Below are 6,424 nucleotides of genomic sequence, written 5' to 3'. Positions count from 1 at the left end.
AAAGAATTCACAAACTTCCTTTGGTGTAAAGTGAACCAACATAATTAAGGAGACTCGACTAAAACCCTTACCTCTCATCCTTATTTATTTCACACATAATAACTTTAAATATAACTCTCTTTCTTTTTTTTTTTTTTCACTTTTTTTTTTTTTCAGTAACAGTAGTGGTCGTGCAATGTCGGTTCACTTACGCTTTCGATCCAACCCATGTAGCGAGCTTTAGGTCAATGACTCCCAAACCACTCGGGCTTTAGGGCACTAGGTGTAGAACACCCCTAAGGACTTATTAACCCGAGCTGAAAAGGCTACGAAACCAACTAACCACCCTGCCCCATGCCAAAACTCTACCGTTTGACGCGAGAATCACTGCTGATTAGGCAGGACTGGCCCGGTTACTAGGCAAAACCTCGGGTGAGACAATTATTACTTTATTCACAATAATAACTGACTTTACTTAAAACAAAAATTAAAAATTAAAAATAACTTAGACTAAAAGCAAGTGTTTCAATCTCACTCCCCACAAACCATGTTGGTGTGATGTGCAAAGTTCAAAGTATAATTCATGAATTAGTGTCTAAGCAACGATAAATAGAAAAGACGCTAATGTGGGATTAACTTTCACCATGTCCATTTGTTCTAATGTTTAAAATAATCTATGGATCTTAACTTAACAAGAATGAAAATTTTTAAACGGACACAATAATAATAAAAAAAAACTAAAATTTACTTTCCCACCCCCAAACTTATTTCACACTTTGTCCTCAAGGTGTAGAAACAAGAAGAAAACTAAAAGAACAAAAGAATAAAACACAAAAACTCTAGTGGACACTTTAAAAAAAAACGACACACTATAAGAGAAAATAATAAAAAAAAATAATAAAATAATAAAAAATAAAATAAAATAAAATAGAATAAAATAACAATCAAAACAAAAATCAAAGAAAGAAGAACACCTGGCATGTACGCAGTCCACACGCAAAGGAACATTGGATTCCTTTCTTGTAAAGGCATGCAATTGGCATGCCGTGGGAAAAGTGGCGCACAACTGGCAATCAGTCTGCTGTCTCTTGCTTGGATTCCCGTGAGAAGGGAGGGCAACAAAAAAAAAATCAGCACGGGCCACTTGCTGCACGCCCTTTTGAAATAAATATTGGATGCCCTGTAAAAAGAAATGGCATGCAGCCGGCATGCAAGTGGACAGTGGCGTGCAGATTTGTTTCTGTCTCTGTCAGAGCCCAAACGGCTCTCTCCCTTCTTTAATTCAAACCGAGTCAATTTAGTAGACATGTGAATACTCCAGCTTTGAACACGTGGCAAGCATCACGGCATGGAGCTCCATAGGATTCCAAATTAAGGGTGAAGATCAATCCAAGATGCCCATCGTCCTCTCTCTAGAAAATCTGAAAAGGTTTTTTATCTCTCTATTTTCTTCTCTCATTTCCCCATATCTCTGCTCTCTCTCCTTCATTACTCCAAAAAAATGCAAAAACCTTCTCCCTTCCATTTAGTTTCTTTTTCGCATTTCTCTCGGATCCCATGTCTCTGCTCTCTCTTAATTTCCTCTCAGACCCCATCCATGGTGGAGCAACACAGGCATGTCTGATTCCTCTATAATAGTGCTCTGGTCCGCAACACTGAGACCCAAACGAGCAGATCTAAAACAGTTCGTCCAAAAATCCTCCCTTTGCAGGTAAAAACGAAGCCATGCCATTTCTCCTTTTGTTCGTTCAAATGTAAAGATGTAGCTCCATTTCTGCTAATTTCATCACCAAGAGTACAATGAAAATGTTTGTGACTGATGCATTTGATTGTTCTATGTATGTATCAGTTTCCTCGCAGATTGATGCATCCGTAGCCTTCCATAACCCCACAACAATGCACCTCCATGAGTACCCCGCCGTTGTGGAAAATCAGAAAAACGGAAACCCAAAGGTAAAATCATCCTCCAATCTTGTGGTTTCATTGTCCAATTTATTTGTTGGAGAGATCTGGAACAAACACTAACACCTGCATGTGGTTTTATCAGTGTGGAGAGCCCTAATGGTTTCAAATCCGAGACAACAACACAAGAACACACCCTGAGTCAGCAGCTCAGCTCAACCAAGGATCTGCAAATGTTGAGGTAAAACCCGTAACCCTTTTTATTGATGGACTATGATCTAATACTTGAAAAATAACCCCTACTGTGACTGAAAAATAACACTCAAATCCAGCATACGCCCGTGAGAAAACAAGCTTAAGCGTCCGGTCTAATAGTCTCAGAAAGCAAAATCAACAGCAACTGTCGCGGCCTCTGTATGTCATGAAGGTAAAGATCTCGTTCGTCTGCTTTTGCTAAGCTCAACATTTACAAGTTCAACAACAGTTCATTAGAATGCCATATGTAACCTGTATGTACTCATATTGTTGGTCTTTATGTAGGGGTATACGGATCCATGATAGAGCCAAGGAGACAGAAGTAAACACACAAGAGCAACGGAGGAAAACAGCACAGGCCGCATGACCCAAATCGATGCATCTGGGAGGTAAAATTCGAATCCCTGCAAGTGTAGTTGTTGTAGATCTGGTAATAATAGCTGTACTCAGTTCTGTGGTGTATGGATCTGTGATTTAATTGTGCTTCCTCCATGCATCGCAAAACTGAGCTGCAGAAAATTAACTGCTCTAAATTCTGTTTGTGTGCTGGATCTGCAACAATCACCCCCAAACTTGCATCTGTGAATGGCTTTTTATGTTGATTGCTTTAAATTTCCAACATAGTGTACGTTAGACTTGCTGCTGGGTGCAGGATTCCAGCATAGGACGTGCTTTATTTTCCACGTTCGCAACCTGGGATTAACCAATATGCGTTAAAAAAAAAAATCAAATAAACTGGGTAAATAAAATCAACCTGCAATCTTCCATTTTTGTTTTTGAAATTTTTGTTTTTTGTTTTTTTATACTAAAGAGAAAATCAAACGAAAATTAAAATTAGGAAAGAGTTTAGAAAAAATTGGGTTGCCTCCCAATAAGCGCTTTATTTTAAGTCTGTAGCTAGACGTTGCGGAAGTCCGGTGGCTAGATCATTGGTTCCTTAAAAGTTGATGACTTGCCTACACCAAATTTCTCTATGCATGGTTTTAGTTGATGTTTGGTCACCTTCAACGAGAAATCTGTGCCCTTAGCCTTAATGTCCACATTACCATTCTGAAAAACTTTAGTAACCAGAAAAGGGCCTTTCCATCGAGACTCTTGTTTCCCTGGAAATGACTTGAAATCTGAACTTAATAACCACACTTTTTTACCAGGCTGTATTTTCTTAAAATTTGGGCTGTTTGGCAAATTTTCATGTTTTTTCATAGTGTTAATTGGCTGGTCTTCATGAATCACCCTTTGCTGCTGTGGTTTAGGACTTGTACAATCACGAGTTAAATTGGGGGGCTTTATGGACAGATGGTCAGTTGATGATCTGTTCATAAACTTGGCACTTGGTAAACCATCCAATGCATCAACACGCATGCATTCTTGCTTGTCACCTGAATGTATGCTTGCTTCAAACAACTTGAAAACAACAGTTTGATCTTCAACTCAGAATGTTAATGTTCCTGCTTCAACGTCAATAAGAGTTCGGGCTGTTGCCAGAAATGGGCGGCCCAAAATAATGGGCGTTGTCAAATCCTCATCCATGTCCAACACCATAAAATCAGCCGGTAAATACAAATTGTCAACCTTCACAATAACATCTTCAATGACTCCTCTAGGGTAGGTAATTGAACGGTCAGCCAATTGAATAATACTGGAGGTTGGCTTCAGCTCACCTTCACCTAAACGTTTGAAAACAGAATATGGCATTAAGTTTACACTAGCACCTAAATCAATTAAAGCACTACTAAAATCACAATTTCCAATGGTGCAAGAGATAGTAAAACTCCCTGGATCTTTTTTCTTTGGAGGCAGTTTATGTAATAAGATCGCACTGCATTGTTCTGTAAGAGTCACTTTTTCAAAATCAACAAGCTTCTTTTTCTTTGTGCAAACATCCTTCAAACATTTGGCATAAGATGGAATGTTCTTGATTGCATCAATTAACGGTAGATTAATTTGAACTTTAGCCAAAGTTTTCATAAAATCTGTTAACTGTTGATCTTTAGCTTTAGGTCTCAACCTTTCTGGATATGGCATAGGGGGCTCGTAAACACGTTCTGCAGTTTTTGTGGAAGCTTCTGCAGTATTTTCGGATCTGTCTTGGGACTGCCCAGAATCTGCAGAAATTTTAGAATCTGCAAAAATTGCAGATTTAGTTTGGGGTAGTTCTGCTGCCTGCGAATTCCCAACAGCATTTTCATGTCTGTTGTTGTAACTTTTGCCAGACCGTAGGGTTCGTATAGCATTGCATTCTTTTCGTCCTCTTGGATTAGGTACTGTTTGACTAGGAAATGTACCCGGAGCTCTTTCTGAAACCTGTAAAGCAATCCGCCCCATTTGTTTTTCCATGTTTTTCACTGCTGCATGTAGATTTTGAATTTCTTGAGTGGTAGTATTTGCCAATTTTTCAATTGCAACCTCCCAAGCAGCCTTAGGTGCAGCAGGTTGCTGTACCTGCTGTTGAAATTGAGGCCTAGTGTGCTGTTCCTTATCCCACCTTAAATTAGGATGATCTCTCCAACCTGGGTTGTAGAAATTAGAATACGAGTCATATCGGGGACGCTGGAAATTGTTAAATGAATTAACCTGCTCTGCTGTAAACTCCGGATAAGCATCTTTATGTGGACAGCTCAAAAAATCATGATTTGTCAAGCTGCAAATGCTGCAGGCAGCTTGTAAAGGCTACTGTACAGTAACCTGTGAACCCGAAATTCTTTGTAATAACATGTCAAATTTTGCATCAAATCTTTCAAGCTTTTTCTCCATTTTTTCAATTTGTGCCGACACGTATGCTGAACCATTTGACATCTAAAAAACAGACCTAGATTGTGGCTGCTCAACTGCCCATTGCTGAGTATCTGCTGCCATTTTTTCAAATAACAAACAAGCCTTTTGTGCATTTTTATCTTTGTACGAACCTCCGCATGAAGCATTGATAAGAGTTTTTGTCGTCATATTCAACCCTCTGAAAAATATATGCATTTGATCAGTAGTGTTAATACCCGAATGTGGACATTTTCTAATCAACTCCTTAAACCGCTCCCATGCCTCATGAAACTCCTAATTCGATTTTTGGGCAAAAGATAAAATCTGAATTCTCATGTCAAGGGTCTTAGAAGCCGGGTAATACTTGTTTAAAAATTTTTCACTAAGTTGGGCCCAAGTTGTAATGCTTCCAGATGGGAGTGTGAGGAGCCATCTCCTTGCTTGATCTTTTAGTGTGTATGGAAACAACTGCAGCTTAATAGATTCGGCTGAAAATCACCTCACCAAAATGTTTTTGCACCCCATTAAAAATTCTGCAATGTGCATGTTAGGATCATCAGATGATAACCCATGAAACGTAGGTAGAATATTCAACATGTGCTGTTTTATTTCAAATGCAGTCCCTTCCTCCTCTGCCGGATAAGTAATGCAACTTGGTATATTTGTTGTATGGGCTGTCAGTGAATCACCCAGAGGCAGACCTGCCTCTGGAATTACAAACGCCATTTTTTCTTTGTTGTGCAGGTCCCCAGTAAAGACTGTTTGAGGACGAACCCGCTGCAAATTCTGCTCTCTGCGTCTCCTCCTTAAATTCTGCTCAAGTTCTAGATCAAATGGAATCAATTTCTGCACTGTTGAACGGGTGCTGACCATGCACATATATCTGAAATCTGCATTGATGTACTGTTGTAATCTGCAAAAATAAAATAAAATAAAAACGAAAATTAAATTTTTTATTTTTTTTATATGTATAAACAGTAATAACTAATTGAAAATCTGATTCGTAGGGATTATTTTAAATAATCCCCGGCAACGGCGCCATTTTCTTGATAGGATTTTTACTACTTATGTGAACGGGCTTAAATCTCCTATTTTACTTGCAAGAATCACAAGGTTATTGTAGTATAAACGGATTTCGCAAGGTCATCTTCACAGGGATTATTAAATAATTCAAACTAATCAGATTCCATTTAATTATTGTAAAGTAGAAATTGAAGTGATTGAGTTTATAACCTAATTAAAATAAAAACGAATTTAATGAATTAAAATAAACAATCTGCAATATTAGGACTAGAGAGAAGAAAACAGTTCTGAGAAAATCAAATTAAGAAAGCACTAGGGTTCCACCATCACCTAGCAATCCTATGAATTTTTACCCATTACTTATGATCTATACATGCTACTTTGAAGGTTAGATTTTCCTAATTCATATTCTACTTGGAACCTCCAACATAGAACGTATATCTAACATGCAACCCGTCCGGACATTCGGATCAAATCTAAACATGAAAGACTCATTATGCTTTATGAAAAT

The 6,424-nt window shown here is 38.3% G+C and overlaps 1 long non-coding RNA gene and 1 other non-coding gene across 3 annotated transcripts; both read left to right on the top strand.

Moving 5' to 3' along the window:
* The first annotated feature begins 1,450 nt into the window (after nucleotides 1-1,450).
* On the top strand, nucleotides 1,451-5,940 carry LOC103417514 (uncharacterized). 2 transcript variants are annotated; one of them, XR_011574285.1, is made up of 6 exons: nucleotides 1,451-1,690; nucleotides 1,829-1,932; nucleotides 2,027-2,122; nucleotides 2,214-2,308; nucleotides 2,422-2,525; nucleotides 5,635-5,940. It is a non-coding gene; the product is annotated as an uncharacterized lncRNA (long non-coding RNA). The 2 variants fall into 2 exon arrangements; XR_003767211.2 differs by lacking the exon at nucleotides 5,635-5,940 and having other exon boundaries at nucleotides 2,422-2,755.
* Nucleotides 5,125-5,229, top strand: LOC114820284 (small nucleolar RNA R71). Its single transcript, XR_003767775.1, has one exon. It is a non-coding gene; the product is annotated as a small nucleolar RNA R71 (small nucleolar RNA).
* Nucleotides 5,941-6,424: the final 484 nt, after the last annotated feature.

Source organism: Malus domestica, chromosome 12, assembly GCF_042453785.1.
Source record: "Malus domestica chromosome 12, GDT2T_hap1".
Lineage (NCBI taxonomy): Eukaryota > Viridiplantae > Streptophyta > Magnoliopsida > Rosales > Rosaceae > Malus > Malus domestica.
Note: the sequence above shows the minus strand (reverse complement) of the source record. Positions and strands in the feature narration are given on the sequence as shown.